The 26,660-nt window shown below is 42.9% G+C and overlaps 1 protein-coding gene across 3 annotated transcripts in view; it reads right to left on the reverse strand.

Annotated features, from left to right (window-relative positions):
- The window catches only part of RSF1 (remodeling and spacing factor 1), a 67,725-nt gene that overhangs the window by 40,040 nt on the left and 1,025 nt on the right, over nucleotides 1–26,660 (reverse strand). The gene's annotated exons all lie outside the window — the stretch shown is intronic.

A 26,660-nucleotide genomic window follows, 5' to 3' on the forward strand; every position in this document is an offset into this window, starting at 1 on the left:
AAAGTGTATGTGTGTGTGTGTTGTGTGGGTTTGTAAAATAATTAAGAGGCATTTCATTAATTACCTTCCCCCAGGAAAGAAAACAAGCCTGATTTCAGTGTTAATTCCTTTTAACTGGAAAAATAAAATCGCTATGGCAATATGAAATATAAACACTTGTTTATATTGTATGTGTCTTACGATGATGACCTGTGACAAAAATTCACGGAGATTTCTTCGCGGCACTTGATGCCTCTTCCCATTACCATGGTTAATTGTCCCCACACACTTCTACTACAACAGTAATTCAGCTAATGGGCCGTGAGTATCTCAAGAGAAGAGAGGGCAGCAAATGACACAAACTCCACTGGGTGTGCAGCTATGCTAGAACGCAACTCACAGGGATGGAGCCGGCATCAGGGCATCGCAATAGGTTTTTGTCATTCCAGGGAAATCTTGAGTGTTGCTGGGGAGGCCTCTAAAGCCAGGATTAGGCTTCTCTGTTCCTGCATGTCAGGAATGTATGCGTCTGTTGTTCAGAGACGGGGGCACAGATACAGTGGCAGCTCTACTTACGAACTTAATTCGTTCTGTGACCAGGTTCTTAAATATAAACGTTTGTAAGAAGAAGCATTTTTTTCCCATAGGAATCAATGTAAAAGCAAATAAGGCATGTGATTGGGGAAACCACAGGGAGGGCGGAGGCCCTGTTTCCTCCCAGGAGAGTCAACTCCCTGCCTTTCCCGGCCCTGTTTCCTCCCAGGAGATTCCTAGAGAGGCCCCATGGAGGCTTCTCCACACCTTTTCTGGCCCTGTTTCCTCCCAGGAGATTCCTAGAGAGGCCCCACAGAGGCAGTGGACCAGATTACCTCCGGAACCGCCTGCTACCACACAAATCCCAGCAACCTATAAGGTCCCACAGAGTTGGCCTTCTCCAGGTCCCGTCGACTAAACAATGTCGTTTGGCGGGCCCCAGGGGAAGAGCCTTCTCTGTGGCGGCCCCGGCCCTCTGGAACCCAATCCCCCCAGAGATTAGAACTGCCCCCACCCTCCCTGTCTTTCGTAAACTACTCAAGACTCATTTATACTGCCAGGCATGGGGGAGTTGAGATAGCTCTTCCCCCTAGGCCATTACAAGTTATGCATGGTATGTTTGTGTGTATGTTTGGTTTTATAATAGGGGTTTTTAGTTGTTTTTTATTATTGGATTGTACATGTTGTGTTTATTATTGTTGTTAGCCGCCCCGAGTCTGCGGAGAGGGACGGCATACCAATCCAATAAATTATTATTATTATTATTATTATTAATATTATTATTATTCTCCCCACCTTTTCTGGCCCTGTTTCCTTCCAGGAGATTCCTAGAGAGGCCCCACAGAGGCATCTCCCTACCTTTTCCAGCCCTGTTTCCTCCCAGGAGATTCCTAGAGAGGCCCCACGGAGGCCTCTTCCTGCCTTTTCTGGTTACAGTTTTGGAGGCTCAGGTTTGTAAGTGGATAATGGTTCTTGAGAAGAGGCAAAAAAATCTTGAACACACGGTTCTTATCTATAAAAGTTCATAAGTAGAGGCGTTCTTAGGTAGAGATACCACTGTACTGCATTTATAGCTATCTCCTCCATTTTGTGCCTTGCCTGCTACCCACCTCCTAAGAGGAAGTCAGACCGACCAATCAACGTGCAGGACATGCAGCTCTGCACAACTGCCAAGGGAGGCCATTGATCCCAAAATTTTGGTCGCTAAGCAAAATAGCTGTTAAGTGAGTTTCGTCCCCTTTTACAACTTCCTGTCCCATTGCAGTTAAGCGAATCACTGCAGTTGTTGAGTTAGATGAATGGTTGTTAAATGAATCCAGCTTTCCCATTGACTTTGTGTCAAGCCGGTGCAGAAGTTGGTGAGAAATTAACAGCTTGCCACATTATCTAGAATAGAATTCATTATTGGCCGAGTGTGATTGGACACACAAGGAATTTGTCTTTGGTGCAGATGCTCTCAGTGTGCATAAAAGATACATTTGTCAAGAATCATGAGTTATAACAATGATTATAGGGGTCAAATAAACAGCAAAAACTTTTAGGTTGAAAGTAAAACAATCTATATTCCTAATCCAAAAGGGCTTTAAAAATCAGGGTTTTTTTTTTAAAAGCAGCTTTTGTGTTTTGTTACTTATTCAGGCGGTACGGCAAACAGAGTTCCAAACAGAAAGCATTAGAGTAACATTGACCTTAAAATAAATAACCCACCAGTCAGAAAAACCACTTAGGAGCCGCAGAGAGTTATCAAAAATCCAGTTAACGGGCTGAAAAATGAGCAATGTGAGAATTTCCACCGCATTCGCAAATGGGTTTAATAATGGTTTATTAGCTACCACTCCAAAAAGAGAGAAAAAGCCAGCCTCAGTCTACTAGAGGGAGAATAAGTGGGGGTGGGGGGGGTGAGAGAATAGGCTTTGGCTTAACCCAAACCAAGCTGAATACCTTTGGGTGTTTGGACCTTAGAATAGACTAGGATAGGATAGGATAGAAACATAGAAGATTGATGGCAGAAGAAGACCTCCTGGTCCATCTAGTCTGCCCTTACACTATTTTCTGTATTTTATCTTAGGATGGATCTATGTTTATCCCAGGCATGTATAAATTCAGTTCCTGTGGATTTACCAACCACGTCTGCTGGAAGTTTGTTCCAAGCATCTACTACTCTTTCAGTCAAATAACGTTTTCTCAGGTTGCTTCTGATCTTTCCAACTAACCTCAAATTGTGCCCCCTTGTTCTTATGTTCACTTTCCTATTAAAAACACTTCCCTCCCAAACCTTATTTAACTCTTGAACATATTTAAATGTTTCGATCATGTCCCCCCTTTCCCTTTTGTCCTCCAGACTATACAGATGGAGTTCATGAAGTCTTTCCTGATAAGTTTTATGCTTAAGACCTTCCACCTTTTTTGTATCCCGTCTTTTGACCCGTTCAATTTGTCAATATCTTTTTGTAGGTGAGGTCTCCAGAACTGGACACAGTATTATTCCAAACGTGGTCTCACCAGCGCTCTATACAGCGGGATCACGATCTCCCTCTTCCAGCTTGTTATACCTCTACCTATGCAGCCAAGCATCCTACTTGCTTTCCCTACCGCCTGACCGCACTGTTCACCCATTTTCAGACTGTCAGAAATCACTACCCCTAAATCCTTTTCTTCTGAAGTTTTTGCTAGCACAGAACTACCAATACAATACAATCCTTTTGCCCAAGCGCATCATTTTACATTTGGAAACATTAAACTGCAGTTTCCATTGGTTTGACCACTTATCTAGTAAAGCTAAATCATTTGCCATATTACAGACACCTCCAGGAATGTCAACTGTATTGCACACTTAGAGTCATCAGCAAATAGGCAAACCTTCCCTACCAAACCTTCCCCTATGTCACTCACAATGATATTAGAAAGAATAGGACCCAGAACACACCCTTGTGGCACACTGCTTGTAACCTGTCCATGCTCAGAGCACTCGCCATTAACAACAACCCTCTGATATCTACGCTTCAGCCAACTGCAAATCCACTGAACTATCCAGGGATTAAGTCCAATCTTCACTAATTTATCTATCAGCTCTTTATGTGGAACTGTATCAAAGGCTTTTCTGAAGTCCAGATAGGCAATGTGCTGTACTAGATGACTTCCAACTATGTTAGCTCTGTTAAACATGTCTAGGAGTTGAAATCCACAAATCTTAAATTTACCAAGTTTGAAGAGCTCTGCTTTATAATATACCTTTTCCTCCCACGCCAAAATAAGACCTCCCCTGATAATAAGCCCAATCGCACTTTTGAGTGCATGGCAGTAAGGCGAATAGGCGTTGATTGCTTACCTGAACGCCTCTTCTCGTACGGTGAGCGGGTACAGCAGTCACATGGGTTGCTCATGTCCAATCCGGTGGAACTGAGCCTAGTATTAAAAAAGCTTGCCGGATCCGCCCCTTCCCCAGAATTCGCGAATCCATAGACTAGGCTCAGTTGTGAAGCTCTGTAGTGTTCAACTCTCATTGTTAGAGGAAGAAAGATATAGAAAGGTAAAGAAGACACATACAAGGGCGGGAAGTGACTGCTGTACCCGCTCACCGTACGAGAAGAGGCGTTCAGGTAAGCAATCAACGCCTATTCTCCGTACTGAAGGAGCGGGTCCAGCAGTCACATGGGACATACCCAATAGATGGTCCCTAGGGTGGGATTAGCTTGCTATCGTGTGAGATAACGGATTGGAGTACCCTTCTGCCGAAGGCAGCGTCCGCTGAAGCGTAAGAATCAATCTTGTAGTGCCTGATGAAGGAATTTGGCGAGGCCCAAGTGGCTGCTTTGCAGACCTCCTCCAACGGGGCTTGAGTCGCCCAAGCGGCCGAGGTGGCTGCGCTCCTGGTGGAATGCGCTGTGATGTTCCTTGGAACTGAGAGGGAGGCCGACTCATAGGCCTTAGATATAGTCCCTCTGATCCAACGGCCTATTACTGTTGAAGACACTTTGGCCCCCATGACTCTGGGATGATAGGCTACAAAAAGTGCTTCTGACCTCCGAAAGGGTCCTGTGCGTTGGATATAGATTCTCAGCGCTCTGGTGAGGTCCAGGGTGTGCCATCTAATTGCCAAGGGATGGTCTCGTTGGAGGCAGAAGGAAGGTAGGACAATATCCTGAGATCTGTGGAACATGGAACTGACCTTGGGTAAGAAGGTGGGGTCCAGTCGCAAGACTACCTTGTCCTGATGGAATTGGCAAAGGTCCTGCCTGATTGAGAGGGCAGCCAGCTCCGAAATGCGTCGGGCAGAGGTAATAGCCACCAGGAATGCTACCTTAAAGGATAGGTACCTGAGGGACGCCGATTTTAGGGGTTCGTATGGTGCCTGCGTGAGGGAATGGAGAACCCGTGGCAAATCCCAGGATGGGTACCTGTGGACCTTGGAAGGTCTGAGGTTGGCTATGCCCTTGAGGAATTCCTGAACTTCAGGGAAGGATCGGAGAGGCTGTCTGCGGGGACCTCCTAGGACAGATGAAATGGCTGCCAGATGACGCCGGAGGGTGCTGGTGGAAAGTCCTTTATGGAAGCCTTGCATAAGGAAGGAAATTATTCTGTGTATGGGGATGCACAGAGGGGAGAGACCTTCCTGTAGACACCACTGGTGAAACTTGGACCACGTGTGGTCGTAGATTCGATTGGTCGAACCCCTTCTGGCCTTTAAAATGACCTCCACTGAATCGGGGTCATGACCACGCAGTTCTAAATCTCTCCTGATAACAGCCAGGCGGTGAGGTGGAACCACTCCGGGTCTGGATGGAAAGAGGCCCCCTGCCGCAGCATATCCCCCGAAACGGGGAGTCGCCAAGGGTCCTGGACGGACAGCTGTTGGAGATCCGCGAACCAGGGCCGGCGGGGCCAGTGAGGGGCGATTAGGATTACTCGGGCCCTCTCGGTGAGGACCTTGTGAATCACGTCCGGGAGGATTGGAATTGGAGGAAATGCGTAGAGTAGGCCTGGAGGCCATGGACTCCGGAGGGCATTGATTGCTTCCGCTCCCGGGGATGGAAATCTGGAATAGAAGCGAGGGAGTTGGGCGTTCGCATTGGTCGCGAAGAGATCCAGGATTGGTAGGCCGAATCTGAGGGTGATTTGATGGAACAGGTCTTGATGGAGGTTCCACTCTCCTGGGTCTATCGTTGCCCGGGATAGCCAATCCGCCTGGACGTTGAGACTCCCCGAGATGTGATCGGCTAGGAGCGACTGGAGATGTTTTTCCGCCCAAAGGCCCAACTTGAGGGCCTCCCTCATGAGAGCCTTGGATCTCGTGCCCCCCTGTCTGCAAATATGGCTTTTCGTGGCAATGTTGTCGGTGAGAATGAGAACGTGCCGGTTGGGAATGCGAGGAGAGAAATGCTTCAGAGCCAGGGAAACGGCTCTTAACTCTAGCCAATTGATTGGCCTGGAAGCTTCCTCCGGGGACCACGTGCCCTGGGCTATCATCCCCTGGGCGTGGGCGCCCCATCCCGATAGACTGGCATCTGTGGTGATGACAAATTGATCCGGGCACCTGAACGGGGATCCTCTGTCCATGGCCGGAGACTTCCACCACTTGAAGGATCTGTGAACACTCAGTGGGATGACAATGCGTCGATTTGAGTTGCTGTGCCCTGATCTCTGAAAAGGTAACAGGAGCCACTGGAGTTCCCTAGCATGAAGGCGAGCCCAGGGAATGATGCCTATGCATGACACCATCTTCCCCAAAAGGGAAGATAGAGTGACTATGGAAACTGAAGAATTAGATAAAATGCTAGAAATTAACTCCACTATACTGAGTTTTCTCTCGGGAGAGAGAAAAACCTGGGAGGATTCTGAATCAATAATGGATCCCAGGTGAGAAATGGATGTGGAAGGATGGAGGTGGCTTTTATCAAAGTTGATGGAAAATCCATGGTCCTGAAGGACTGACATGGTGACAGAAAGGTCTGTTTTCACTTTCTCTAGGGAGTTCCCATGAATCAAAATATCATCAAGATAACATAAAATGTGGATGGGAAACGCCCTGATATAGGCCGCCAGGGACCCCAAGAGCTTTGTAAAGACCCGAGGGGCCGAGGAAAGGCCAAATGGCATCGCCCTATACTGGAAATGCCTGCCTTGAAAGGAAAAACGTAAAAATTTTCTGTGGCATTTGGCTATAGGAATGTGAAGGTAGGCCTCAGTGAGGTCTAAGGAGACCATGAAATCTCCCGAGTGAATGGCGGCCAAAATAGAAGACAAGGAGTGCATCTTAAACTTCCTATATTTGATGAATAAATTTAGTTTCTTTAAATCCAAAATAGCTCTCCAACCTCCGGAGGACTTTGGAACCATAAATAGGATGGAGTAAAAACCTAGGCCCTTCTGACCGGAAGGGACCGGTTGAATGGCTCTGATGGACAATAGATGAGAAATGGCCTCCTCCATACGGTTACAATCTGAGGATGACCTGGGAGAAGGGCAGGAAATAAAACGTTTAGGGGGAGGAGAAATAAATTCTAAAAGAAGGCCTGTTTGAACAGTGTCAATGACCCAAGGGTCCTTGGAGGTGAGACGCCAATTAGAGGCGAAATGAGCTAGGCGACCCCCTATGGGAATAGAGGTAAGATTACCATCTAGGTTTTTTTGAAGCCCTGTTAGAGGCAGCTCCCCTTTGGAAGCGAAACCCTCTACCCCTGGAGTTCCTACCTTGGGAACGAAAACGGGGGGAATACTGACCTGGAGATCTCTGGTAGGAAGCCGCTTGATCTTGCTGGCGCCCTGGGCGACGAAAGGACTGCGTTTTGGTAGCCTTTTTTGTGGTTGGACCCAAAACTTTCTTCTTGTCCGTGGTTTCCGTGAGGAGTGGATCCAGAAGATCACCGAAGAGAAGGTCGCGCTTTAAGGGACCCTGGGATAACTGCCACTTTTGGCGAACTCCCGCTTGCCAAGGGCGAATCCATAGGAGTCTTCTTGCCGTAGTAGAAGCTGCAATAGACTTAGCAGAAAATCTAGTAGATTGCAAGGTGGCATCAGCCACGTACTGGGCAGCTGCAAAGACCTTGTTGAAGTCTTGTTGACCTCTCAAGTCATCGGGAGGAATATGCTGTTGAAGTTGGCGAAGCCACAGCAGCATGGCTCTGGAGAAAAAGGAAGCCGCTGCAGAGCTTTTAGTGGCCCAGGAATCAGCGGTGAATCCTCTTTTGAGCATTTGCTCAATGCGCTTGTCCTCTGGGCGGAGGACTTCCTCCGCCTCGCCTGGCACAGCCGCTGCCGAGTGAAGAATCTTGACAGGTTCATCCGGTTTGGGAAAGGATAGAAGCTCTTCATAGGAAGAGGAAAGTTTGTACAACTTTCTGTCCTTGGTGGAGGGATTAAGGCCAGAGGCTGGAAATTCCCACTGTTTGAGTAAAGCATCTTTAAACAACTTAGGCATAGGAATTACCTCGTTATCCTCCTGTTCCTCTGTGAAGTAAGGTAAATTCTCCTCCGGGGGATCAGTGGAAGTGGAGGCTTGTTTCTCCTGGGCCGCTAATCCCGTAGAAATTCTAGCTTTGAGGAGGAGAGATTTGAATAATTGAGAAGGAAAAATAGTAATTGGAGGAGGAACCTTTATTTGGGATTCCTCATCATCTGATAGGCCTTGAAAAGCAACCTCATCATCCTCTATATCCTCATATTCATCCTGGGAGGAATCTGAATCATCCTGAATAGGAGCTCTGACCGCTGGGGGAGAACCCAAGGGGCGGGAGGAGCGAGAAGGAGGAAGAGGTAAGGGAAGCTCATTGATGGTGGAGAGTTTGGCATCAATGGCTTTGGACAACACAGCAAAAATAGACTGGAACTCAGGAGGTAAGCTGGAAATATCAGCAGAAATGGCAGAAGAATCCCTAAAGGCCTGGGAGGATCCTGGCTGGGGGGAATCTTCAATAATATCTGGTTCCTCTGGACCTATGCCCCATAGGTTAGGTTGGGGTCTGTCTAGGTTTGGCTCATCCAGAGATAACACAGGGACCCCAGAAGGAGGTAGACTAGAAGCCTCTGGGGGGTCTTGACTACTGATTACTTGGGCCTGCACTTTCAAACGTTTTGCTGATTTGTCATGGATTTTTTGTAGGGCTAGGTCCCTTCTCTTCTCGGCCCTGGTGACCTTGGTCGAGGGGCGGGCCCCTGGAGAAGAGGAGGAAGAGGCCTGGGGGATACTAGTAATTTCATCGCCTGTAGGCCTGGCCTCTCTGGGACCTTTAGTTGTGCCTCTCTTGGGAAAGGTAGCCATAGTCTGACAATTAACAGAAGACAAGGCTGAGCCAATAACTGAATAATAAGGAGAAGAATTTCAAGGACTTCCCAAGAGGAATGGATCCTGCTTCGAGGCCTCGAAGCTGCTGAAACTTGAGGACAATCTGGGCAAACCCAGAGTTCGTGCCCCCAAATCCAGCGGGGCCAGCCTCCCTAAACTTTATAATTAAGTAAACCAAGGCACTCTGGTTGGAGGCTTAGCCGGTGGAGAATTTAGCCTGGGACCCCCAAGGCCCGCTCCGGGATCCACGCGGTGGACTGAGGCCTACGCGGCTGGCAGGAGGCCAACACGAGAGGCCTAGATTTAAAAAGGGCGCGAAGGCCTTCGCGCCGAAAAATCGCCCCGTAAATTTCTTAAAGGGGAAGCGATCGACTAAGTCCAGGAGACTAGAAGGCGTCTCACTCCGCAGGAGGTATTTCTTAAGCCCTTAAATATATTGTATACAATAAATAATCAATAATTCAATAGATTAATACTTGCACCAGGACCTCCAGGCCAAAGGATTAGAAGAATCCACAAGCGGCCGCAGGAATCGTAACCGGCAAAACCGCCGGGGGGAAACGAAACCGCAACTTCTCCAAATGAAAAAAGCCGAGCCGCAAACGGCTGGCGCTATTGGTGCAAGTAAATAATAATGATAAAAACAAATCTTACTACTTTTGAAGAAAAGGAACGAAGGGAAGGTGTTAGAATGTTGAACGAGCTATCACAATACAACCGCAGGATATGCGAACTGAGCGAATTCTGGGGAAGGGGCGGATCCGGCAAGCTTTTTTAATACTAGGCTCAGTTCCACCGGATTGGACATGAGCAACCCATGTGACTGCTGGACCCGCTCCTTCAGTACGGAGAAGTGCTTATTTCAGGGTTCAAAAAAAATATAAGACAGAGTCTTCTTTTCGGGGAAACACGGTAATAATCAATTAAAAGGCAAACCTTTCCAAACAAACCATATTACAGTATTACTTACATCATTCTTTAAAACAATGGTTTTTTAAACCGATCTTTTAATTGAAAATCATCCGTTGTAAAATATGTGTTTTGATTTGCTGCCCAGACCACATCCTCAAGTTAATTTACCGTAAGGCATTTTTACAAGATATATAACTCCTGAGAGGAGACCATTTCCCACCCCTACCCCCTCTAAGCTTCTATGGAAGGAATAATTGTGGTTCTGATGTTTTAAATTCTGATTTAAGAGTAAAGAAGCACGGTTGACAGTATCCATGACAAATACTGGTGGGCTGCTGGCTGTTTCAGCTGAACCGTTAAAAGCCGTAATCCAACATTTTAAAGAAGCTGATCATTAAAATAAATAATTAGAAAACACTCAACTGGCTTCAGTTTTTCTAGAGTTTTTTTCACGGGGCAACATTAATTATTCTAAGGATTATTTAGTCAAGGACAACATGACGCCCTTGAAACTTGCTGAAGCACAGCCGCCCAAATTCCAAGTCACATACAAGCAATCCTTGGCTTATGACAGCAATTGAGCCCAAAATGTCTGCTGCTAAGCGAGGCAGTCCTTAAGTGAATTCTGGCCCTTTTTACCATGAAATTCATAAACATTAGGAAATTCCTCTGCCTTCGATGGAAATTACTTCCTGTATACATTTTCAAATGGTTAAAAGTGACAGTTCAATAGTCATCGACGTACGACCATAAGTGAGTGTAATGTTTCCATTCCTATTCAAGACAGTTGTTTCATTTTATCACCTTTCTTGCCACCTCTGTTAAATTTAATTTAATTTAATTTAATTTATTAGATTTGTATGCCGCCCCTCTCCGGAGACTCTGAGCAGCTCACAACAATAACAACGTAAACAAATCTAATACATTTTAAAAACTTCTAAAAATCCAATATTAAAACCATTAAACATGCCTGGGATAAACATATATCCATCCTAAGATAAAATACATAAAATAGTATAAGGGCAGACTAGATGGACCATGAGGTCTTTTTCTGCCGTCAGACTTCTATGTTTCTATGTTACCATACATCACATATCATACATAAATAATATAAACCCAGGGGCTCAATTTCCCCATAAAGTGAATCTACCGTATTTTTGGTGTATAAAACCCACCTTTTTCCTCACTAAAAGAGGTTGATTGTTTGTTTGTTTGTTTATTTGTTCTTTTGTTTGTTTATTTATTTATTTATTATTTATTGGATTTGTATGCCGCCCCTCTCCGTAGACTCGGGGCGGCTAACAACAATGATAAAAAAACAGCATGTAACAATCCAATCCAATACTAAAATAACTAAAAAAAACCTTATTATAAAACCAAACATACAACCAAACATACCATGCGTAAAATGTAAAGGCCTAGGGGGAAAGAATATCTCAGTTCCCCCATGCCTGATGGCAGAGGTGGGTTTTAAGAAGCTTACGAAAGGCGAGGAGGGTGGGGGCAATTCTAACCTCTGGGGGGAGTTGGTTAGGTGCGTCTTATACTCTGAATGTAGCTGCTTTTTTTTTTTTTCCAGCCCTAACTAGCTCCTAACGATCTTCCCAGCTCTTACCTTGCAGGCTCTTTCGTTGTTTCTCTCTGCAAAGAATGTTTTCCAAGCCCTACGTTTTTGCAGGGTTTGTTTCATTACTCTAACTTGCTCTGAGTAAGTTTCTTTCCAGCGCTAACCAGGTGCTAACAATGTTCCCAGCTATTACCAGCTTCCAAGCTCTTTCATTGTTACTCTCTGCAAAGAAGAATGTTTTCCAAGTCCTAAGTCTTCGCAAGGTTTTTTCCACTGCTCTACTTGCTCAGAATGTTTCTTTCCAGATGCTAATGATGTTCCCAGCTCTTACCAGCTTACAAACTCTTTCATTGTTACTCTCTCTGAATACTTTTTTTAAGCCCTTAGCCGGGGGGGATAAAATAATGTGCTGAAGCTGACCAGACTAAGGACGCTAGCCAGATGAATACCTGGTAAGCAGATTCTTTTCCCTATTTTCCTCCCCAAAAACTAAGGCGTGTCTTATATTCCAGTGCATATTATTTATTTATTTATTTATTTATTTATTTATTGGATTTGTATGCCGCCCCTTTCCAGAGACTCGGGGCGGCTAACAGCGACAATAAAACAGTGTACAATAGTAATTTGGTATTGATGATTAAAAATCAATTAATATAAAAACCAAACATACATACATACATACATACCATGCATAGAATTGTAAAGGCCTAGGGGGAAAGAGGATCTCAATTCCCCCATGCCTGGCGGCAGAGGTGGGTTTTAAGTTGTTATACTCTGAAAAATATGGTATGTAGTTTGTTAAGTTAGCCAGACGGGTTTGTTAAATGAATCTGGCTTCTCTGTTGACTTTTGTTTGTCAGAGGGTCGTAAAAGGGGTCATGTGACCTTGGGACACTATGACCGTCATTAATACGAGCCAGTTGCTAGGCGTCTGAATTTTGATCACATGACCGAGGAGATGCTGTAAAGGTGAAAAATGGTCGTATCTCACTTTTCCCAGTGCAGCTGCAACTTGGAATGGCCACTAAGTGAACTGTTTTAAGTCGAAGGCTACCTGCATTTGCAAAATCCTGTAAGGAATATTCCAAACTCAACAGCTCTTCTTAAATGTGGGAAGGAATATTTAATACCAACATAACTTAACTGTATGGAGCTGTGATTGCAACCATTTTTGGTACTGAGTGCCCAAATCAGAACTTGCGGAGCACTGTAAAACGTATCAGGAAAGACTTAATGAACTCAATCCGTATAGTCTGGGGACAGAAGGAAAAGGGGGGACATGATCGAAACATTTAAATATGTTAAGGGATTAAATAATGTTCAGGAGGGAAGTGTTTTTAATAGGAAAGTGAACACAAGAACAAAGGGACACAATCTGAGGTTAATTGGGGAAAGATCAGAAGCAACGGGAGAAAATATTATTTCACTGAAAGAGTAGTAGATCCTTGGAACAAACTTCCAGCAGACGTGGTTGGTAAATCCACAGTAACTGAATGTAAACATGCCTGGGATAAACATAGATCCATCCTAAGATAAAATACAGGAAATAGTATAAGGGCAGACTAGATAGACCAGGAGGTCTGTTTTCTGCCGTCAACCTTCTATGTTTCCATGTTTCTTGATTAGATGGCCGGCATGTGCATATGCCTATTGTTTGGCTGTTTTCTGGAAACAGAGCGGCGCGCAGAACGCCAGGTGACCAGCAGGAGCAAGATTCTGCTCCTGTGCATGCGCGAGAAGCAAAATTTTGTGAGAAGACGCACACGTGTGAGATTTTGGCGATTCTGTGCATGCGTGGAAGCAAAAAAAAAATATCTGAAATCTCACACTCCCGCGCATCTTCTCACAAGATTTGCTTCCTGTGCATGCGCAGAAGCTAAGTCTCACTCCAACGCCCGCGCACCGGTCACCCAGAGCGACACACGCATCAGGACCGGTAGTGGCAGGAAGTTGGAACCGCCGTCTGGTCATGTGTAAAACGGTAATAAGTTGCTTTTTTTAAAAAATTGAATTGTCACTAACAATTAGCTGAAAGTCGAGGACATTTGTAACTAACTTTCTCCCCCCCCCCCCCCCCGGGCCTATACAATTTATGTATGGTATGTCTCTGTGTATGTCTGGTTTAATAATGGGGTTTTTAAATTTTTAAAATTTATTAGATTTGTTGTGAATTGTTTTATTGTATGTTGTGAGCCGCCCCGAGTCTACAGAGAGGAGCGGCATACAAATATAATAAATAAATAAATAAATAAATAAACAAACAAACAAACAAACAAACAAACAAACCAGAGTCCCAAAGCAAAAAATGTCAGGTTAAAAACTAGACATAGTCCTAGACTTATGACCATTCTTTGAGAGACTGTACATTAATTGGAGTGCTAGACTTATGCCGTGGTCACAAGTCTAGCACTACATCTAATTTTTAACCTGAGATATTTTTTTTCAAGCCGTGTTTAAAAATCTGATGGAATTCTGATTAGATATTAAAAGTAAAAAAGGGAAAGGGGGAAAAATCCAATTGAATGCAACCAACTTTCTGCCCACCGGAGCTTGGAATCTGGATCAGGAGTTGGGGGGAACTTTTAAAAAAAGAGAAAAGCAAAAACTAAACAGGTTCCACAGCCTGAAAACCTTGGAAAATGGCTGCTTTAGGGAACAAAGCACTCTGGAAATCATTTCATGCCAAGCACCGCCCAGCAGGTCAAGAGACAGCAAAGCCAGAAAGATTTAGTTTCTTCAAAGCAAGTCTGAGGGGAAGAAAAAATACAGAAAGCATTGAAACTGCCAAAGAATTTCCCCAGCTGCCTTTAAATTTATTTATTTATTTATTAGATTTGTATGCCGCCCCTCTCCGTAGACTCGGGGCGGCTAACAACAACAATAAAAACAGCATACGACAAATCTAATATTTAAAATAACTTTAAAAACCCTTATTAAAAACCAAACATATACACAAACATACCATGCATAAATTGTATAGGCCTAGGAAGAAGAAATATCTCATTTCCCCCACGACAGAGGTGGGTTTTAAGGAGCTTACGAAAGGCGAGGAGGGTGGGGGAAATCCTAATCTTTGGGGGGAGCTGGTTCCAGAGGGCCGGGGCCGTCACAGAGAAGGCTCTTCCCCTGGGTCCCACCAGATGGCATTGTTTAGTCGACGGGACCCGGAGAAGGCCCACTCTGTGAGACCTAACTGGTCAGATGCCATGAAGGCCTTTATAGGTCATAACTAACACTTTGAATTGTGCCCGGAAATTGATCAGCAATCAATGATTAAATTGAAGGCTGAATCTCTTTGCCCTGAACTGATGTTTAAGTGATCACTAGATTGTCCTTTATACAGGTAGCCCTCGGCCAGTGATGGTGACCCTTTACCTCACCATCAGTAATGGGGCGTTCCCGGAATGGTCGGGATCGCTGATCCGTTAGCGGAAATGGCAATGTGCACGTATCTGCACATCCCAGACGTACGTACACACATGTGCCCCTGCTCATGGTTTAGCTTTTGTGCATTCACAGCAAGCGAAACCTCATGCGAGGATTATTATTATTATTATTATTATTATTATTATTATTATTATTATTATTATTAATTAGATTTGTATGCCGCCCCTCTCCGTAGATTCTGGGCGGCTCACAACACAATAAAACAGTTCATAACAAATCTAATAATTTACAATTTAAAATATTTTAAAAACCCATTATTAAGCAGACATATGTACAAACATACAATACATAAATTGTATAGGCCTGAGGGAGATATCTCAGTTCCCCCATGCCTGACGACAAAGGTGGGTTTTGAGGAGTTTACGAAAGGCAAGGAGGGGGAGCTGGTTCCAGAGAGTCGGGGCCGCCACAGAGAAGGCTCTTCCCCTGGGGCCCGCCAAACGACATTGTTTAGTTGACGGGACCCGGAGAAGGCCCACTCTGTGGGACCTAATAGGTCGCTGGGATTCGTGCAGCAGAAGGCGGTCTCGGAGATATTCTGGTCCGATGCCATGAAGGGCTTTATAGGATGATCGCACAGATGAGATTTTTGGCAATTTACGGCCTTTTTTTGTATCTGCGCATGCGCAGAAGCAAAGAGATTGGCAAAAATCACCCAAATCTCACGCATGCGAGCGTTGTCATGCAAGATTTCACCTCTGTGCATATGCGCAGAAGCCGAATCTCACGCGAGTATGCGCACACACCTGCCGTCAGGAGCGGACCGGTAATGCCGGTGGCGGCAGCCTCTCGCTGGTCGCCGTGCTCCAAAACTACGTACACTCACATGCACCATCACTTCCGAATGCGGTATCCATAATGCAATGCGTGGCCCGCTGTGCATGCACGCCTGCACACCTGCCAGCACCCCAAACATGGATGCACCTTGTATCTCCCATGCGTGCATCTACTGCACATGCTCTCGCACACCCCTTTACCCGCGCAAACGCCTGCTTTTGCAGAGACGGCAGCGGCTCCTCCTCCTGCCAGCCTTGCACTCCGGGACAGCGGATGAGTGAGCCGCCCATCCTGCTGCTGCTGGGGCACCACTCTTGCACCAATGATCTGCTCTGGGCACGAGTGGGCGTGGCCCAACCTGCGCGGCCCACCTCTCTCGGAGGCTGCATGCTAGCTCGCCCCGCTCGGTCTGGGATTCGCCCTGATGGTGACATTTCTTTCATTTATTATTTATTAATTGGATTTCTATGCCGCCCCTCTCCGAGGACTCAGGGCAGCTCACAACAATTAACAATACACAATATCTTTATCCTCTGCACACACGTAGAAGGTTTTGCGCATGCGCAGAGGGTAAAAGGACCCAAATAGCAGCAGATGGATGAAGCCAGGCCAATTTGCCACTCGAAGTCAGGCACATGGGGCAGCATTATATATATATATAAATGATGAGCTGATGAGGCCAGAACAAGGCCGAAATAGCGCTATCCTAGTCTCCCTTAATTTTAAATATTCAGCAAAAACATGTGACATATATATATACATACATACATACACATACAGTATATATTTATTTTTTCTCTACCATAAAACCATACATATATCACAACACATAATAGTATATTTAATAGAGTTTCTTTCACATAAAATAATAAAAAATCAAAGCAGGGGATTGAACTAGAAGACATCCAAGGTCCCTTCCAACTCTGTTGTTGTTGTTATACTGTATAATGAAAAGTATAGTATTATAGCGAAATATAAATATACTGTATTTCAAAATGAAATAGCTGTAAAAATGGTTAGCACCTTGCTTGCTTGTATTTTATGTATTTATGTAGTTTTTTTATATGTCCTGTTGTTATGTTGTTTTTAACTAGAAAACTTAATAAAGATTATTTTTTTAAAAAATTAGAAACTGTGATACTGTCTTAACAACTGCAGGGATTCACTGAACAAATGTGACAAGAAAAGTCAAAAAATGGGGCAAAATTAGTTTAACAAATGTCTCACTTAACAACAGAAATTTTGGGTTCAATTGTGGTCATAAGTTGAGGACTACCTGTATATGAATCAATATGTATATACTGGCAATAAAATAATTGCTGCTGCTACTATTATCATCATCATCATCATCATCATAGTAAATGAAAAATGGCATTACTCCAAAACATGTCAATTCCAGACGTGTACAAATAGTAAATGCAATCCCTTTAATGCTTAAGACTATTTTGTATTCTGAGACTTAACAAGTATGTATTCAAATGCATATCTAATTATATTTAAACAATCTAAATTTATCTTCCCCTTTTGCAAAGGATGTTAAAGAATACAGAGGCAATGGGAAGGTATTTATAATTTTATTGGAAATTAACTCGGGTGCCAGGCTCCATAGCCAAGCAATTAAAAGCTGTATTTAAGAATTGAATTGTTTTGATGGGCCATTTGAAAAGGACAAAGACAACAAAGAAACTGGGGGCTGTGAATTTTCAACCTTTTAAAAGCAGAGCACACACACACACACACACACACACACACACACACAAAAACCGCCCCTTGTTAGACAGCCTAAGCTAGGATTTGGGAAGGGGAGGAAGCGGTTTCGATGAGTTAATGATGGAAGATGGAAGGCCAGAGATATTCTCCAGTTACTCCAAGATTTAGTTTTGTCATTCTCCCAGACTGGTTTTAAAATACATAAAACAACCTTGTTTTTCCCTTAGCAAAAACCCACAACAACCATCCTTAACAGATGCTACTTTAAGAATAGCAGGTTCACTGGCATCTTTTGAGGGTTCTGTACATCTGAACGGATATTCTACAAGAAAAGGAAGTTTATGGAGAGGCCTGGAGGGTTAACGTTGCCATGCATGTTTCTGTGTTTGTAGGATGGCAGGAAACATGGGCAGGAACAGAAACAAATCTATGGCAAGTGCAGGGAACAACAAATATTTTCTCCTGCCTATCCACAGCGCTTTGAACAACCTCAAAATGAATCATTTGGACATGTTGAGGAAATAAGCAGAAGAGAGAGAGAGAGAACTGTTCAACCACAAATATTTATGCACTGAAAGAAAGGTTAAAAAGTTGCCCTATGGGTAGACGTAATAGGAAGGTAGGTAATGACAGACAGAAAGGATAGATGAAAGATGGATGGATGGATGGATGGATTGATGGGACAGATATATATAGAGGTAGGGAGGTAGGGAGGTAGATTATATCTATCTATCTCCACCCCGAGTCTACGGAGAGGGGCGGCATACAAATCCAATAAATAAATATATGAAAGATGGATAGATGAAAGATGGATATAAAGATATATAGAGATTAGATATGATAGATAGATAGATAGATAGATAGATAGATAGATAGATAGATAGATAGGATGATGGATGGATGGAGGGAGGGATAAGATATAGAGATAGGTAGGTAGATGATATTTAGGATAAAGATGGATAGATAGATTGATAGATAGATGATATAGATAGATGACAGAGAATAGGGAGAGAGACAGAGAGAGATGATAGATGATATAGAATAGATGATGACAGACAGAGAAGAGATAGGTAGGTAGGTAGCTAGGTAGGTGAGTGGGTAGATAGATAGATAGGTAGGTAGGTATGAAGGTAGGTAGATAATAGATGACAGAGATAATAGATGATATATAGGTAGATGACAGATAAGAGATAATAGAAATAGATGATAGATAGATGGATGTCAGTTCAACCACAAATCCTCAGTCCTCGGAGAGGAGCGGCATATAAATCCAATGAATGAATGAATGAATGAATGAATGAATGAATGAATGAATGAATGAATGAATGAACGAACAAACAAACAAACAAACAAACAAACAAACAAACAAATATTCACGGTGTTTAAAAAAAGGTTAAAAAGTCATCCTATCAAGAGATGGATGACCTAAGAAACAAATAAAACAAATAGATAACTGTTCAACCACAAATATTCATGCACTTAAGGATTAAAAATCACTCCATTGTGATGGGTGACATATTAAACGCGCACGCGCGCACACACACAAAATATACATACAGCCTGTGTGAACTAAAGAGAAGTTTAAAGCAGTGAATAAATTTTTGTGTACTCTCTCTCTTTTACAAAAAAATCTCCATCAACTTCTGCTGTCTTTCAAATTTACCAATTTCCCTCAAACTATGTACATTAACCAGGAGGGTTAGGTTATAATTGTCTCCCAAGATATGGTCTATTGGTTAAGAAGAGGTGAAATGCCTTCGTGACCCCTCTACCTATTTTGCTTGTTTGTTTTTATCCAACCTCTTGCTCAGTAGTTCAAAGCTATACAATGCATCAGTTTCTATCAATTTCACGGTTCAGGGGGGGGGGAAATCTGGTCCCATCACCAAAAAGCTTTGGTGGGAAGAGAACGGAGAAGTATTTTGATCTCTCCAAGGCGGGTCCAACACCTTCACCACTGCGGCAGACATGATCATAACCCACCACTGAACTACTGCACAATTGTTGGTGGCCTGCCAAAAACAGCCTAGCCCTGAATGCTGCTAGCTAGACCAAGGGTGGGCAATTAATTTTCCCTAGGGGAGAAACTAAGACTATTGTGGAGAGCCAAACCAATAGGCTTGTTGTGAAGGTTTGCAGGCAGTCGCCTTCAAAATAAAAGCATTGCAGTTGTATTGTGTGTGTGGAGTACCCTTATTTACATTTGATTCAGCAACAAGGATGTAAAGGGGGGGGGGGAAAGAAAATACCCAGGTCTGTGCTACACCATGTGCAATTTCAAGCAACTTCAAGGAAACAACCTAGAAATCTCCCAGAGTCGCTTGATGTTGAGATGGGCAGCATATGTTAATTAACATATATGTTAATGACTACTTCACCTTCAACCGCAGCAATACCCGAGCACATAATAGATTTAAACTCAATGTAAACCACTCCAAACTCGACCGCAGAAAATACGACTTCAGCAATAGAGTGGTCAATGCCTGGAATGCACTACCCGACCCTAGTTTCTTCCCCAAACCCCAAAAACTTTAACCTTAGACTGTCTACAGTCGACCTCTCCCCGTTTCGTAGAGATCTGTAAGGGGTGTGCATAAGCAGACCAGTGTGTCTATCGTCCCTGTCCTACTGTCCTCTTTAGCGTTACTTTTTATTTATGTTATATTTATACTATCCTATACATGTTCAACAAATAAAATAATAAATAAATATAAATTCAACATATCAATCAATTAATCAATCAATTGACTATTTCACCAAAAACTCTTTAGCCCCCATCATTTAAAAAAACCAAAAACAAATCCTTGGTAGATTTGTGAAAATATTTACAGACCCCTCACATTCTGGACATAAATTATTTCAACTCCTACCCTCAAAATGACAATCACTGCACACCAGGACAACTAGATATAAAACACCATCACTCTGCTAAACAAATAACTCCATCAACATTGTCAAACTATTCACTAAGGTATAGGCACCAAAGACAAATTCGTGTGTCGTTTGGCCAATAAAGCATTTAAAAAAAACAATGGCTGCCAACCTGCCTTCCATTGCGGACCTGTGTACTGCACAAGTCAAAAAGAGGGCTTGTTTCAACTCCTACTCTCAAAACGACGCTACACAGCACTGCACATTAAGACAACTAGACACAAGAACAGTTTTTCCCAAACTCCATCACTCTACTAAACAAATAATTCCCTCAACACTGCATTGAACAGAAATATCATGAAGCATGGAAAAAACCTACATCTATGTAGAACAGGACAAACAGATAATAATAGTCAGCCAAAACTGGAATCAGACAAGGACCAACTGAAATTCAAGAAGCACACAAAAACACACACACACAAAGAGAAGATGGCAACTGCAGAAATGGGGGGAAAGCCAAGGACCACACTCGAAAGCCAACTGAGAGAATCAGAGAAGAGAAGGCAGCCAAGCCTGGAGAGCATAGGTCAGTGATTCTGGGAGTTAGAAGGCCACACTTCTTAAAAGTACGGAGGTTGAGAAACATTAATTTCAGCTACTAATAAAATTGCTTCTATTAAACTCTTAGGCAATATCCCTATTTAATTTCCTTTCTTTTATCATTTCTTTCCTTTAACCAATAACAACAACAACAGAGTTGGAAGGGACCTGGGAAGTCATCTAGTCCAACCCATTGCTCAAGCAGCAGACTCTACCATTTCAGACTAATGGCTGTGCAATCCCTTCTTAAAAGCCTCCAGTTGATGGAGCACCCATAATTTCTGAAAGTTTGTTTATTATTTATTTATTTTATTAGATTTATAGGCCGCTCTTCTCCTCCCCGACTCAAGGCAGTTTACAAGAGTAAAAAACAAGGTAAACAAGGTAAAATAGAATATAGTGTTCCCTTGACTTTCGCGGGGGATGCGTTCCGAGACTGCCCACGAAAGTCGAATTTCCGTGAAGTAGAGATGCGGAAGTAAATACACAATTTTTGGCTATGAACAGTATCACAAGCCTTCCCGTAACACTTTAAACCCCTAAATTGCAATTTCCCATTCCCTTAGCAACCATTTAGATTATTACTCACCATGTTTCTTTATTAAAGTTTATTTAAAAAAATATTTATTAAAGTCGGATGAAAGTTTGGCGATGACATATGACGTCATCGGGCGGGAAAAACCATGGTATAGGGAAAAAACCCGCAAAGTATTTTTTAATTAATATTTTTGAAAAACCGTGGTATAGACTTTTCGCGAAGTTCGAGCCCGCGAAAATCGAGGGAACACTGTACAATTAAAACATTAGGGGGGAAAAACATTAGGAAAAAAAATAGATAAAACCCACTATAAAAACAATCAATCATCCCTCATTTATACTAATGGTCGGAGCAGAGCCAGTGCAGCTCACTTTTGATCACATGGACCAATTTGATCAGAAATTGATCCATGTGATAAAAGCCACCTTAGGGAAGGGTCGAGAGATGAGAGCTGCAGATCAGGTATGTCTGCAGGGCGCTATCCAAAAAGTCAAAACGGCAGACCCAACCATGCAGTCGAACTTCTGACTGCTTTTTAGGAATGTCACACATAAGCAACAGCAGCATCGATTAATCCTTTGTGTGCGTCCCAATTGATTTCTCAGACAGTACCTTGGAAATATCCTGGATGGTGCAGAGGGAACGGTTCCTACAAAGAGAACTGAGGGACAACAGGACAAAAGAAATGGCCAGGAAATTTATTTTATTATTTATTTATTTATTAGATTTGTATGCTGCCCCTCTCCGGAAACTCGGAACGGCTCACAACAACAACACAATACAAATACAATGGTTAAAACCATACATTTTATTTATTTATTTTATTTTTATTTATTTATTTTGTCGAAAACATAATAGACATTTAAGAGAAAGATATGTAATAATATAAGTAAAGAAAAGAATAGAAGAAAAGATATAAAAGTATAGGTGAACATATTTGAAAGGAAGAAAAGATAAATGAGATAAGGAGAGACAATTGGACAGGGGACGGAAGGCACACTGGTGCACTTGTACTCGCCCCTTACTGACCTCTTAGGAATCTGGATAGGTCAACTGTAGATAATCAAAGGTAAAGTGTTGGGGGTTAGGGATTGACACTACTGAGTCGGGTAATGAGTTCCATGCTTTGACAATTTGGTTGCTGAAGTCATATTTTTTACAGCCAAGTTTGGAGCGGTTAATATTAAGTTTGAATCTGTTGCGTGCTCTTGTGTTGTTGCGATTGAAGCTGAAATAGTCATTGACAGGTAGAACGTTGCAGCATATGATCTTGTGGGCAATACTTAGATCGTGTTTTAGGCGATGTAATTCTAAGCTTTCTAGACCTAGGATTGATAGTCTGCTTTCGTAGGGTATTCTGTTTCGAGTGGAGGAGTGAAGGGCTCTTCTGGTGAAGTATCTTTGGATAAAGCGGAAACGGCCCAGGGGAATCAATTTCCCCATGCCTGACGGCAGAGGTGGGTTTTAAGGAGTTTGCGAAAGGCAAGGAGGATGGGGGCAATCCTAATCTCCAGGGGGAGTTGATTCCAGAGGGTCGGGGCCGCCACAGAGAAGGCTCTTCCCCTGGGTCCCACCAGACAACATTGTTTCGTGGACAGGACCCAGAGAAGGCCAACTCTGTGGGACCTAACCGGTCACTAGGATAATCAGCTTCAAAAGATAGGAGAGTCCTAATCTTTCTTCCACTGGTTTGAAATCCTGGTCTAGAAACCAGGCGAGTGAGAGTTTTAGGTCTCCCTTTAGCCATGAAAGGTGGCTGCGTGACTTTAGACCAGCCTGTCTACCTCCCTCCCTCCCGGTAATAAACGGGCCCTCAACTTATAACACTCATTTAGCGACCATTCAAAGTTTAAAAAGTACTGGAAAAAAGTGACTTGTGACTATTTTTCACACTTTTGCCAATTTGCAGCATCCTCGTGGTCACATGATCAAAATTCAGGTGTCTGGCAACCTGGGTCATGTGATCCCCTTTTGCAACCTTCTCACAAGCAAAATCAATGGGGGGGGGAAGCCAGATTCATCTAGTGAAGGTGTTACCAACTTAATCGCAACAATTCACTTAACAATTGTGGCAAGAAAGGTCGTAAAAATGGGGCAAAGCTCACTTAGGAAATGTTTCCCTTCACCACAGGAATTCTGGGCTCAACTGTGGTCGTAAGGCGAAGACTACCTGCACATACATGCATACACACTTGCACATGTATATACATAGATGCATGTACCGTGTTTCCCCGAAAATAAGACACTGTCTTATATTAATTTTTGCTCCAAAAGTTGTGCTACGTCTTATTTTCGGGGGGTGCCTTATATTTCTCAAATAAGACAAATTCACAGGCAGAAAAGCTGACACCCCCAAAGAAAGTGTACCGTACGGTACACTGATTACGGTACGGTACCTGTCAGTATGGCACCCACACACACAAACGATGGCACTTATACGGTACAACAGTATACAACAGTATACTCCCGCTATTGCAGCTTCCGGCCACCAGAGGAACTACAGTCTACGCACTGTGTCTGCTGTACTGGACGGTACAAAGCGATGGAAGGGGCCAGCAGGGGCCGCCACATTATTACGGTACCGCTATGAACAGCTTTGAATGGTACTGTATGTTTTTCCACCGTACCGTATGTAAACTTGACTACGCCTTATTTTCGGGGGGTTCCTTATATTAGTAAATTCTGCAAAACCTCTGACATGCTTTACTTTCGGGGTACGTCTTATTTTCGGGGAAACAGGATATGTATACATGAATACAAACATACACATACATTTGTATCTATAAAAGGGAGATGAAATGTAATATTATAATAATTATTATTATTTATTAGATTTGTATGCCGCCCTTCTCCACAGACTCGGGGTGGCTCACAACAATAATAAAACAGTGTACAGAGAACAAATCTAATACAGTCATAACTCGTCTTACGAACCTAATTGGTTCCCGGGGGAGGTTCGTAAGACGAAAAGTTCGTAAGACGAAACATTGTTTCCCATAGGAAACAATGTAAAATCAATTAATCCGTGCAACGGGGGGAAAAACGCAAAAAAACAACAACGCCCGGCTGTCACCTTTTGAAACAGCCGGGGGGCTTCCCAGCGGCCTCCCGAACCTGAACTTTTGCCGAACTTCCGGGTCCGGTGCCATGAAGGGCTTTATAGGTCATAACCAACACTTTGAATTGTGACCGGCAACCATTGCAGACTGCAGAGTGTTGGTGTAACATGGGCATATTTGGGAAAGCCCATGATTGCTCTCGCAGCTGCATTCTGCACGATCTGAAGTTTCCGAACACTTTTCAAAGGTAGCCCCATGTAGAGAGCGTTACAGTAGTCGAACCTCGAGGTGATGAGGGCATGAGTGACTGTGAGCAATGACTCCCGGTCCTGATAGGGTCGCAACTGGTGCACCAGGCCCCCTCGCCACAGCTGAAAGATGGTTCTCTAATGTTAGCTGTGGATCGGGGACGATGCCCAAGTTGATGATCATCATCATAATGATGATGATGTATAGAAGGTAGGATGAAGTGTAATATAATGATAATAAATTATTATTAATGCAGCAAAGAATAATAACAACAACAAACACCAGGCAGTAGAACTGCAAAAAACTGCACCACTCAGAACATCATATATTTTAAGAAGGTTGATACCTAAGTCACTGACAGCAACCGGTTTCAACCCTTATCACTGGTCGATGGTATTTGTGACACATTAAACATAATTTTAGTTGACATAATTAAATGAATAAAAGTTTTATAATAATAATAATACAGCAGAGAGATGCCAGAGTACCAGGAAAATGTAATGACGATGATGATGATGATGATAATAAGATACCTAGGTTTATTTTATTTATTTATTTATTTATTTATTTATTGGATTTGTAAGCCGCCCCTGTCCGTGGACTCGGGGTGGCTAACAACAGTGATAAAAACAGCATGTAACAATCCAATACTAAAACAACTAAAAAACCCTTATTATAAAACCAAACATACATACAAATATACCATGCATAAATTGTAGAGGCCTAGGGGGGAAAATATCTCAGTTCCCCCATGCTGACGGCAGAGGTGGGTTTTTAAGGAGCTTGATTAATGTTGATACTAGGATGCTGGCAGCAACCAACACCAACCATCAGTGCCAATCAATGATACCTGTAGTACATTTTTAAATGTTCAGTTGACTAAGTTTCATGTTTAAGGAATAAAAGAGATGATAATAGTAATTATGATAATAGAGCAGAGAGATGCCAGAGTATCAGGAAGATCAAATGCTGATAATGATCAAAATAATGATCACCTCTCACAATCCCAGACAACACAGTATCAACAGTAGGGACCTTCAAATTTCTAGGCTCTATTATATCTCAAGACCTAAAATGCTCATCTAACATAAAAAAATGTCATCAAAAAAGCACAACACAGAATGTTCTTTCTGCACCAACTCAGGAAGCTCAACCTGCCCAAGGACCTGCTGATACAGTTCTACAGAGGTATCATTGAATCTGTCATCTGCACCTGTATATCTGTCTGGTTCGGTTCTGCAACCCAACAAGACCGACACAGACTTCAGAGGAAAATCAGAACTGCAGAAAAAACAATGGCTGCCAACCTACTCTCCGTTGAGGACCGGTATACTGCACGAGTCAAAAAGAGGGCTGTGAAAATATTTACTGACCCCCTCACATCCTGGACATAAACCGTTTCAACTCCTACTCTCAAAATATCGCTACAGAGCACTGCACACCAAGACAACTAGACACAAGAACAGTTTTTCCCCAAACGCCATCACTCTGCTAAACAAATATTTCCCTCAACACTGTCAAACTATTTACTAAGTCTTCACTACTATTACTACCCATTTCCTCCCACTTATGATTGTATGGCTATAACTTGTTGCTTGTATCCTTAAGATTTTTATTAATATTGATTGTTTCTTCATTGCTTATTTGACCCCTATGACAATCATTAAGTGTTGTACCTCATGATTCTTGACAAATGTACATCTTTTCTTTTATGTACACTGAGAGCATATGCACCATAGACAAATTCCTTGTGTATCCAATCACACTTGGCCAATAAAGAATTATATTCTATTCTATAATAAGAAAGGATAATAAATAGAGAGGTCAATGTGCCAGGAAGATCAAATATTGATAATGATAACAATAAATGACCATAAATACTAGTAATATAGCAGAGATGCCTGAGTACCAGTAAGATCAAATACCAACAATCATAATAAATACTAGTAATACAGCAGAGATGCCAGAGTACCAGTAAGATCAAATACAGATAATCATAATAATAACTAGTAGTACAGCAGAGAAATCTGAGAGAATCAGGAAAATGAAATATTGATAATGATGATAATAAATGATAATAAATACTAGTAATACAGCAGAGAGATGTCAAAGTACCAGGAAGATCAAAAATTGATA

Source organism: Erythrolamprus reginae, chromosome 4 (genome assembly GCF_031021105.1).
Source record: "Erythrolamprus reginae isolate rEryReg1 chromosome 4, rEryReg1.hap1, whole genome shotgun sequence".
Classification (NCBI taxonomy): Eukaryota; Metazoa; Chordata; class Lepidosauria; order Squamata; family Dipsadidae; genus Erythrolamprus; species Erythrolamprus reginae.